The 12,539-nt window shown below is 35.2% G+C and overlaps 1 protein-coding gene across 7 annotated transcripts in view; it reads right to left on the reverse strand.

Annotated features, from left to right (window-relative positions):
• The window catches only part of LOC149786272 (suppressor of lurcher protein 1-like), a 533,176-nt gene that overhangs the window by 5,645 nt on the left and 514,992 nt on the right, over positions 1–12,539 (reverse strand). The window lies entirely within an intron of this gene.

Below are 12,539 nucleotides of genomic sequence, written 5' to 3' on the forward strand. Positions count from 1 at the left end.
CATATCCGAGTAACTGCATTGCAAAAAAAGATCTATTATGAAAAATTCTTGTCTTGATTATAAGAGACCTTTATCATACCTTTTTCTGCATGTTCAATACTAGTTTTAAAACTTAGTTTTACTGTGAACAGAATAAAAATTCTTGCATTAGAAATGTTACTACTGTTTTTAAAGAAACGATTTACTTGCATCTTCAACTTGTCAAGCCTCGTCAAAGTCTTTTGCTTACGCTTTTGTTTTTAAGTGAAGCTGATCTCCATTTTGTTTCTTTGGGATAGACAGATAGGAAGAAAATTAAGATCAGAGCGAGAGAGAATACTATCGTATTTCAACACTTTTATTTCACCTATATCTGCCACTTAAGTGTTTGTGTATAATGTAGATTAGTTAATATATACTGCTTGTGTTAGAAGTTACCCGTATTACTATAACATCTGAAATAGAATACCCACAGGATGTAAAGCATTATTCACAAATTATTAAAAATGCATGGTTCATAATAAAAAACGGACAGTGCAACACATACCAGTCATAAGATCTACAAGATACAAGCAACATGAAAACACAGAAGCAAAGAATTCAAGAACTTAAGTTAAATGAATTAAAAACATGCAATGTGTTAATTTACTTGGGCAATTATAATGGGTATTTACTAGCATTCATTCTGTCTACACTGACCTATTTTGACAATCTGGGTCATCAACAGCTTATGCCTTTCTACATTCTTATCTCATTTGAAATTTTAGTGCACTGGCCTGTGTAATGGAGACAAATATTCTCACTTATATCAGTTGAAATGATTGCCCTTGATAAAAGAGACAAATCTTCTCTCTTATCCCATTTGAAACCTTAGTGCACTTGCCCTATCTAATGGAGACAAATATTCTGTAGTGAAAAGATCAGATCATGAGATTACAAAAGGAATTTTCAGCCACGGACCAACTCAAATATTTGATATCTTACTGGATAACATCATATCACTGACCTGATATCTTACTGGATAACATCATATCACTGACCAATCAGATATTATAATTTAGAGCTGAGACAAATTGTGAGAATCATCTTGGGACTTGATCTCAAAAGCGACTAGCCTCTTATAAAATGTTGACAAAATTGTTACACATTACCTTGATGCCAAATGACCAAAGGCCAGTGGGTGGGTGGAGTGGGGGATGATTTATCTGTCTCTTGAGGAAATTTACATGTCTACAATCGCTAAGGATATGCTGCCTCATTTTGTATGGCCATATCTATTGATGTCACCTTTTCCAGGAAATACATTTTCAATGACTTCCCTCTTGAAAGCAAACTCATAAAGATTTATTTGGCTGCATTATGTGTCGTCACATGAGGACTGGTGTTTTTTTTAAAACTCATTCAAAGTGCAAGGTCAAGGCCATTAAGATCTTCAACATTGTGATTAAAGTCATTTAAATAATGCAATGATATTGAGTTAAATGTGTTTTGAGATTCACTTTTTATACTATATTATATGGTTTCCATGATACAGTTTGTTGTTGTTGTAGGGCCATTTTTCAGCACACAATAGGCTATACATGGCGGCCAGTATTAATGGTAGAGGAAGAACCCGGGAAAACCCTGGAAAGAACCACCAACCCACAGGAAGCTACTGGCAAGCTTTCTCACATACCCACATTGGCTGAATCTGAGACTCAAACCCACGCAGACAGGTGAGATGGCAGTGATCTGTAATGGAGTGTGCTTTAGACCACTCGGCCACCCCACATGATACAGGTCAGATTTAAGCAATGGATACAATGGCAATGATGTGGTAGCAACGATAGGCATGTGAAATATTTATCTCTTCCTATTAATGAGCATTGGGGGAAGAATTTCTGTAAAATGAGAATGGAATGTAGCAATAAATTCTAATACAAACCTGAAGAATCAACATCAATAAACACTCCTAGAATCAGGAATCATTGCCACAAGGTGTCAGTTATGCTGATGATGTGATAAAACAGGACTGCCCAACCTGATAATTAAACATGCCTTTGGGACTTCACTTTGAGTGTTCTGAATTCTGAGATGCTTTATTAATTCTCACACCTCTGTTTTCCTCCTACAGATGAAACAAGCTTGGGTTTACCATTTTCCTCAAATGTCTGTTAAAGATTCCTAAATCTTACTAGATCTAGTCTTTGTAACATAAACCAGGGAACTTCAAAACAGTGCTATCTACTTTATTGCCTTGAGTTTTGTCTTTAGTGATCAGTTCTCTTCCTTCGCTAGGTTTATGTTTTGGTGTAATAACAGAATGCATCTGAATTTGTCCTGTGTTTTTCCTTTGTTCAAATACAAATCCTGACAGACTACCACACAAAATATCAACTAAAGTGAAAAGGAATTTCCTTTGCTCAAGTAAAAATCCTGAGCATCTTAAACACTCTAAATGTCAACTACAGGCTGTACATGAATTTCAGAAAATATATACATTTCCATGCAAATAATGTATTTCTACAAGACAGTACAATGTCCTATCATATGATTTAATAGACGCTGCACACTAATTAAAATCAATGATTTCAAACAAGAGTAACCGAGTTGTACATTGTACATCATCATCCTATATTTAATTGTTCTGAATTAAGACACAAGCTGCGTATTCCCAACATGCGACAGCACTGCCCAAGAAACTAGATGTAACTTGACATCTGTAGCTCATTTATTTCCTATGTCATCAAGCAATCCTCAAAGTTTGGTGCTGTTATATAAGGTAATTAACTTTATCTAAAAGAAAAGTAGGTCAAGACAGGTGGTCTGGAAATGAACTTGCTGTAAGATAGCCATTTTTCTTTTATTTGATTGTAACTGTAAGCCTTTGACTTTTCAATTTCAAAATCAATTAGTGTCTTTCTTGCCACAAGTGCATGACATCCTCAAAATTTGGTGAAGGTATGTGGTCTAGGACTGAAGATTTTGTGCAAAAACCTTTTTTTTTCCAAGCTGTTTGCAAACCATTTCTTCCCTTTGAATCACACTGACTTTGATCTTTGACCTTTTGACTCCAAAATAAATAAGTTTCTTTTTCATTCCAAGTACAAGCTATCTACAAGTTTGGTAAGGGAATGTAGTCTAGAAGTAGTTATCCGAAAGAAACAAATTTTCTTTCCACAAGTCACAGCAACTTGACCTTCTGACCCCCAAACTGATTGGGTGCAAGTGCAAGCCATCTATACAAGTTGATGAAGGTACAAGCTAAACACAAAAACGCATTTTTGTGTTAAAACCTAAAATGGACAAAATGTTGGACAGACAGATGTACAGTGTCCAAATATTGTATACCATGATGCAAGTCGATATTATATTTACTAAATAAATGTAAGATTCCTAATAAAAATATAATAATAAAAATATAAAGATGGTAAAACATCATTCCATAATCTGTTGATTTTTCTTTCATTTTCAGTGTTTATAATACTGTGTGACAAATGCATGAATCAAATAACTCCATGAAAACCTTGTATCAGTCAAGATAAATCTGTCAATACAGTACTGTGTTAATGCCCAACTTAAAGACAGTTTTTTCATGAAATTGACAAAATTAGGAAACTGGCTTGCATGGGAAAAAAACTACAACTAATTTATAACAAGGCAAAATAAACAAGTTATTCCATGATGCATGTTTTTTCTCTGTTTCTGATGTTCTATGAACTGATGAAACACAATTTCTACACAACAATTCATGTGATGCTAAATGAACAATAATACATCATACAGTGGCTGAGGAGTACAGTAGTCAGGAAATGTCAGCTATCTAAAGAAAGAAAAACTAATAAATTGCTCCCATAGGGCATCACACTAGTCCTACATGTAAGACCTCAAGGCTGATATTTGTTTTGGGCCTCATGCACCAAAACAGAAATAACGTGCTATGTAAGACTAGGCATCACAAAGGCTGACAGCCAGATAATGTCACTGAACTACAGGGAACAATTAAAAAAGCTGTGATAATGATTACTAACATGACGGCCTTAATGAGGGGAAACAAATTACCCTATATACTTGCTTTTAAGTCTAGTCCAGCTACAAAACTGCACAGTTCCAAATCTGCCATCACATAATGTGCTGGTAGATCTGGGTCTATGCAGTTTGTTAGGAATAAGCAGTAAAATAAACAACATAGACCCTGATCTGCTGAGGCATTACATGGTGACAGATCAGGGAATATGTTGTTTGCAGTTGGACTTCAACAAGAACTTGCACAGATGACAGCAAAAACACATAAACAATGAAAAAATGTGTGTGTGATTTGGATTTTTAACGTAGCTTTAACAATTTTTCAGTCATATCACTACGATGTCTGCAGTGTGACAGTTTATAGTGATGCCTAGCACTGGGGCATCATGCTGCACACATGTAGCATGATGTCCCACCCAGTCACATTTTCCTAACACCAGGCCAACTAGTCCTAACACTAACCTCTTAATGCTGAGCACCAAGCGAGGCAGCTGTGAGTACCATTTTTGTAAGAGTTTGGTATGACTTGGCTGGGGATCAAACCCATGACCTCCCGCATCCGAGGCGGATGCTCTAACCACTAGGCCACTGAAGCAGTAATGAAAAAATAATTTAACACCTAACACCCATCAGCAAGAAATGATCATTAAAAACAGCTATCAGATTTTATGATAAAATTCGACAGTCTCGAAAAAAGAAAGAAAACTATCAGATGTGACCGAAGCAATTAGTCATCAAGCTGGTGTCTCATTCTTGAAGAGGATAACAAAAGTCTGAAGAAGAAAGTGTCAGCTATTAGTAAAAGACAAAGATTTGCTTCCAACTGAAATTATTCAAAGGAAACATTGCTTTGCTGTTTTTTAGAACCTGAAAGTTATTTTAACTTTAGTGCAGAAAGACATAAATATGAAAACAGAAAAAATGTCCACACTTGGAGAGTAAAAAAAAACAAAAAAAAAGATCAGTGAAATGAACTGCCGAATTATGAAAACAAAATAAATCACCCAGAAAGAAAAATATAGTACACATACCAAACCCACCCAGAATACAGGAAATAAAACTTCATGTCACATGATCATTAGTGAAAAGCTATCTACCAAACATGGTCATAAATGTTGATAAATGTCCTCCCATTTTAGAACTAGTAACTAAATTGGCTTCCTAATCTCCTAGATTCTATCACAGGCAGAGGAGAAAACATAAAAGTTAGAACATAATGTTTCTGGAAAACACTCTTGTAATCAGAGGTTACATCATTAAATAAGGTTACTGAAAGCATTAAATAAGGTCACTGAAAGAGATCTGAATCCTTGGTCATATATATGATGCCATATAAAGAGTGACCTTTCTCAATAAGGCACCATCATTATGTGCCAGTTGCCATGCCATTAATGGGCCATTATTATTGACTATATTGGAAAAACAAGTTCTATAACATACTACTTGGACATTCCTGACTCCTCAGTCTGTTTTTAATGCAGTGCATGCCCAAGAACTGACACAGATATTAATGAAATGAATACTCTAATTAAACATCTATGTCAAGAGTGGAATTACACAATGATGGAGATTGTGGATGCATTTGTGACAAAGTCTGAAACAGTTTTGGAGCACCTATTGGCAAAAGACAGAATCCATCTGAACAAGTAGGGTTTTCACACCTTCTCCATGCCATATATAAACAACACCACATGTGTTTTATTCCGAGTGGGCCAAACGAACAAATTTGATACAGTGTAAAAAAATGTATGTTTCTAAGATGCATCAAATGTGTTCTTTACATCAGACTTCGAACAAAACACTTTTATGATTCTTTTCAATTTTTTTAAATGTATACTTTAAAAATTGACTAATGCATTTGGCATTTTTTAAATAACATTGTTCCTAAGATTATCAAATGAGGTATTTTCATCAGACTTCAAACAAAACACTTATGTGGTTTTGTATTAATTACATAACCCCTTTCTATTCACACATTCTTTTCATTTTTTTTAAATGTATACTTTTAAAAAATTAATAAGGCATTTGGCGTTTTTTAAACAACATTGTAAAATCCAAACAAAAATCTTGAAGTACGTAAAAAGGGCTAGGCCTAGGTATATACTATGCTATTGCTTCATCAGTCTGTCCGCGTTGCAGATCTGGATTTACTCTTTAGCTTTCAATTTCTACAAATATTGTATAGGACATATTAATGTATTTCATGTGCAGTCATGGGCAAGTGGATTCTTTCCTTATGTCTCAAATGGAGCATAGCTTTTTGACCAGTAAGTCACCCTTTTACCTTTTACAATTCACATACTGAATAGACACTCTACTTCCAAGCAAATTTCACAGACTAAAAGTAAATAAATACGTTCAATAAATAATTTATTTATGATTAAAGTGATAGTTTAAGCATAAATTTTAATAAATCACAGATTCATTCTCTTTCTGACATGCAGACCAGATTTTCAATGATCATCTAGATATGAGAACATTCTAAACAATATTTTTCTGTTTTTTTTTCTCTTTATTTTCTACTAGAACAGTCATCAGAAGTTAAAATGTAAAAAACATACACTTCCCTCCATGTATCCCTGTGATGAAATACACATACACTTCTCTCCATGTACCGCTGTGGTGAAATAGTCTCAATAGCAGTGTAATAAAACATACACTTCCCTCCATGTACCCCTGTGGTGAAATAGTCTCAATAGCAGTGTAATAAAACATACGCTTCCCTCCATGTACCCCTGGGATGAAAAAGTCTCAACAGCAGTGTAACAAGATGTAATTCTTCTAAATTTCCATCACAATCAAAACAGCTACTGCTCACTTTGATCTGTTTTCCTTTATGTTGCAAATGTTTGTTTTATCCTCAGATTGTTTGATTTGGTAAACAAATTAGATTCTTCTGTAATATTCCCAGAAAAACCAAAGTCCCTCCACTTAAACTTGCTCCTTAAAATATATAATTCCACAGACCATATTTTTTAAACTCTGAAGATGAAATGGATTTTGGGTAAGTTTAGTAATTTAGATGACTTACATTGTGGAATGTCTCTTGGGAATTAAACATGGGGTTAAAGTTCTCTGAACATTAGGGCATTTCTAACCAGCTGCCTTGATTAATGACATGACCCCCCCCCCCCCCCCCCGCCCCGAGTCTTTACTTTGGATTATTTCAGCTTTCAGTGCAAGATTTCAGTAGCAAATAACTTGGTCTCTCTATCTCTAACAGATTTTATGTCATTTTGTAAACCAACTTCATCTAAGAACTCATTGTCATATACTGTGTCAAAAATATTGTTTTTCACCTCAACTTAAGTTCTAATTTCTCAGTGGTGAATACCATGAATTTCCCATAAACTGCTCATTGCTACTTACCAGATTGCCAAAATGTGGACATTCACCAAAGATAAAGGAGTTTGCTATGCCTATCATACATCAATGGTCTCTAATTATCACTAATGAAAGGTTTGTCAAAAGTATGGGACTGAAACATGAAGCTCTACCTGGGCATAAAAGTTGAGCTTTATCATCTCCAGCACAGAGACGACCAGGACGGCAGATCTGTAAAGGGAGTGAATCTACTGATCGATGCTGGATTTTTCGCTTAAAAAATAACCTGGCTGGCAAAGGTAAAGAAACTGATTCATTATAAATTGCAGCCACTGAACTGCAAACAACCTGGTTCTTTGAAAATGTTTCTTGCTGCAGAATCACAGCAGATGCTCCAGTTTGGCATCATAGACCTATGGATGCAGAGCATCTATTGGCACGGAATGATGTACTTGTCAAATTTACTCAAATACCTGTCCTGCTGATAAATCACTTGAAATGAATCAAGCATGAATTTGGAAAATCTGCAGACTGTTGTGGAGGAGAAAGACCTCCTGATGTGTTGTTGGAGAAGAAAATCATGCACTGACTTCATATTGTGTTGATGCATAACCCTGTTGGGTTAAGAACACTGCCATAATTTCTAAATTGTTTTTTTAGAGGGCAGACTCTTCCCAGGAGTACAAAACCTGAAGAATTAGAACCTTTTGACTACTGATGAGCACCTTAACCGGGCATATGATAGGGCTAAAACAGACAGGAATGAGTGTAGGTGCATGCATGACACTCCAGCCATAACTGAGTCCCAGACCAGTCTATCTAGCTGTCAGAGGATCTGTACATGGTTTCCAGTTTGCTAGAAAGAGAAACTGGAGAGGGCACAAGTGTAGTCTGCCTAGGTGAGCCATGTCTGCCACAGAGTTCAAGGTTCCCAGAAGGGATATATATAGACAATCTCAATCTGAGCACCTCAAACAAGGTTAGGATTCTGTCTACAGAGTCCTACAAGACATTAGACTAAACCTTTGAGAGAGAGAAAATTCATCCCCACATATATGAAATCTTGAGACTGAACCAGCTCCAATTTCTCCAGGTTGGGTAAAAGACCCACTCTGGTCACCGTGGACCATCCATGAGCCAAATCTTGTCTGAGGACTCTAACCAGCCATTGTGGATCAACCAGTCATGGAAATACTGGAAGATAAAGACCCCCAGTGACTTTAAGAGGACAGCATGACTCTGGAAAAGCTCTGGGTGTGGATGTGAGGCTGAATGGAAGAGCACAAAACTAAAATAGTCCTCCCCATACAAGCAAAACCAGCATTATTTTCTGAGAGCAGGAAAAACAGGGATGCGAAAGTGCACATCCTGTAGGTCAGTAGAGACAGCCCTGCAGTCATTCGGCCTTTATGCAGGTCGATATGAAATTTTCCAGGCAGATTTAAGATGGATTTCAGATGGGCTTTTTAAGCATTTTCTGCCTAAACCATAACTTCTTATTTCAGGAAGCATAGGCAAATTTCAAGCAGAATTCAGGTGGATTCAGGGTGGAATTTTAGGTGAAATATGCAAATTAGTTGTCCTAATATTCTGCTTAAATAAAAATCTGTCTAAGATTTCTGCCTGAAATAAACATCTGCCTGAAATCTGGTAAGACATTTTCCAGGTGGACTTAAGTCAGATTTCAGACAGGTTTTTCAAGCGTTTTCCTGCCTAAACCAAACATCTAAAGAAGCTTAGGCAAATTTCAAGTGGACTTTAGGTGGATTTGTGGTGGGATTTTAGGTGAAATATGCTAATTAGTTGTCCCGAAATTCCGCTTAAACAAAAAAAATCCATCTAAGATTTTCACCCTAAAAAAAATCCACCTGAAAATAATCCCGCCTGAATTTTCCACCTGAAATAAAAATCTGCCTAAGGTTTCCATCCAAAACAAGGCTGCCTAAAATATCTACATAAATATCATCCAATAAAAAATCTGCTTCAGATTTCTATTAAACTGGCTAATGATTCTTAGAAATTATTGGGAATCAAAGATAAATACTCACAATAATTTTTATAATGGATTATAATTTTATTTTGACAGACATTATCATAAAAGATTTAGGTTTTTCTTGTCCTCATTTTCTTTCTAGCATAAAAAACCTGTTCCATGATGGCACCATTCGTGTCTTTTTCATTGCACAGAAATTCTGGTGAGATTTCACAAACATTTTCCCAAGACTTTCACTTAAATTTGCTGAGATCTCACTAACAATTCATTGAAAGTTTGGTGAGAGTTTACTAAAATATTGTTGAGATTTCACAAAGGTTAAAATGACCATTATATAGTATTTTACTTAAGTTTCAGTAACTTTTAACAGATATTTCAAAAGGTTTCAAATAAACAATGTATACGAAATAAACAGGACTTTTTTGAACCAGGATATTATTTCAGTGTACATGAAACAAAATTATACAGCTGTTATAATTATATGACATTGAAGAGATATGGGAGTTGTACCGCAGACTTTACTTTTTGAATGTACAAATTATATGCTGTTGTGGTTGCTTGAATGAGTCCTTGTTCCATAATCAGCCATGACAAATGTTTATCATAATACGATTATTGTTATATTACTCTTAATTCTAACACAATAAGAACAGTTTGATAATATAAATAATACCACACATACTATTTAAGGATGATTCTACTTGTGGGTCAAGAAAACTCCACAAAGATATGATAATCTTTGAAAGACATAGGTATCTGGCAACAATATCAACAATTCCCCACCGGTGATCTATACTCTGTCCCTCCTTAAATTCTGGAAGACAGAGGCTGTGCTCTGCATCTTCAGTAACTTCACTCAGAGGTGTCAACGTTAATCTGAAAAAGGATTTCTTTTGCAGTTTTAAAATTTTCATCCAATCTGTAGCATTTTATGTATTCAAAGCTATCATATCCAGCACAAAAGCCTATCATTGATACTTTGCTTATTTTCCTGAAAATTGGAAGAAAATAACAAAAGCCCATTCTGTTTTCCATAACCACTTAGAAACAGTATAGAAATATTGCTTTTTACAACCTTCAGTGGTTGAGTATTTACAAATGCATTATGTAATTGCCCAGGATTTTTTTAAAAAAATTCTCATGGCATAATATCTAGTACCAATCTTGAATTTTGTCAAATTAGGAAACGGAGACAATTTCACATGCAAATACTATATCAGACAATCATAACTCATTAATATTTCTGTCAAAACCACATTATTGATTTCTACTAGCATTTATCGTTGATGATTCTTTGATGTACTGGTATTTTCAAGGAAGGACTAATTTATTGTGATATTAAGACTTGTTCAGAGTCATACACAAAAATGTACTTGTGGCAATACACACAGATATAAATTAAATATTTTAAATTGAAGATCAAATTAAATTTAGCTTTTTGTCTTTGTCAAGTTTTTGGTTAATGTATTCAGACAGCAGCCTACTGCTCCACCATAGGACATTTTGTCTGCTGTCAACTTTCAAAGTTGTTCAGGTGCAGTCCACACAGGGATGATGTCTGGATGAATTCATATACAGGAGAGAAAGAGTGAATCCTATTTACCATGCCCACCTCTCAAAGAAGATATATGACCAGATTTGTGATTACAAAACATTTATGTGCCCCTCTCCAGACACACAATCATGAAGACAAATAAATACCATTACCCAAAATTTCAAACCAATTTTAGACAATTTCTATAAGGACATGACAAAATTAGATCATGCACATATACATACAAATATACATATCACATTTCTACCATAAGTTGTTTTATTTTATTAATCTTTCCAATACAATTTTATCAAAAAAGAAAGAGGTTTAAAAATGTAAAACCTTAAAATTGCTGTAATGGCCTAAATAAAGTGTGAAAAATGGAAGGATTCTGTGTGTAATATCAATAGTTGTCATGTAGTTGCATACATACCAATCTGGGATTGATGTATACCAGGCATTAGTTAACCTAAATCCTGCAAGCTGCATCTGGCTTGCAACCTGGTTTTATCCAGTTACATTTACATTTACATCAAACTGGAACATTTTAAAATCATGATTTGTCCTATGCCCTGGATATAGTTGCACATACATGGTGTATATAATAAACACATGAATGGACAGCTGCAAAACAATATGCTCCTTCTGTTATAATTGTGGGAGCATACAAATTTAATGACAGATTTTACCAGTGTTCATCATCACAGTAAAATCTGTCATGAGAGACCACTGCTATGAGAAACAAGTATCTCCATCCTCAGATTTACTGATTATTTAGTGATATGATCTGTTGCAAGAAACTACATGTCTTGAGAGAACCTTGATTTTTTGGCAGAAGGGGTGGTCTTTCAGGACAGGTTCTACTATACTTTGTGTTGATCTGTTCGGGCTGTTGGCATTGTGGAATATCATTCATCTGAATTGACAGTATTCTGAAGTCTCACAGAGCCCCCAATCTAGAAGAGTAATTGTAGGTTATAGTCATTACATGACCTACCAACTCATGAGAGAAATTTTAAAATCTAACTGCTTGGATGCTGATCAATATCCAGCTAAGTTCCCGCAATATACATAACAGAAATGTTGGAATCATTCATATGGGGATTTGGTGATTGATGTGTGAACTTTTAATCATGATCCAGTCAAGTTTTTCGACAAGAATTATTTGCAGATAAGATGAGATGAAATTGATTCTAGTTTTGGGAGATTGCTGAGACTTACAAAAAACTGGCACTCTTGTCAGAGCATTTAAATATGGGGGTCAAGTTATGTATTTGTGAAGAAAAAGTGAACTGGTGTGTGCTACAATGAAATGGTATGTTCTGAAATGAATTGGTGTATGCTAAATGAACTGGTGTTTGCTGAAATGAATTGGAGAGTGCTGAAATGAACTGGTGTTTGCTACATGAATTGGTGTATGCTAAACTTTTCATTTTCACAACAGATGATAAATCTGAAGAAAACATTAAAACCCTTGAAACAATTTCACACTGAAGGTCATGACCTGTTGGTTGAGCTCATGATCCAAGCACTACTGACAAAATGCATGGCCTTGACCCCAAGGTCAAAAGATTGAGTGAGCATGTCACAGAATTATTTGTCTTGTGTATATTTAATTTGCATTGTTTGTTGGGGTAATTTTTCTCCATGATCATATGATATGTGTGATTGCATTTTGGACTTGACCTTATCTAAAGTCAAGTT

This window comes from Sinohyriopsis cumingii, chromosome 12 (genome assembly GCF_028554795.1).
Source record: "Sinohyriopsis cumingii isolate HCF-2022 chromosome 12, ASM2855479v2, whole genome shotgun sequence".
Classification (NCBI taxonomy): Eukaryota; Metazoa; Mollusca; class Bivalvia; order Unionida; family Unionidae; genus Sinohyriopsis; species Sinohyriopsis cumingii.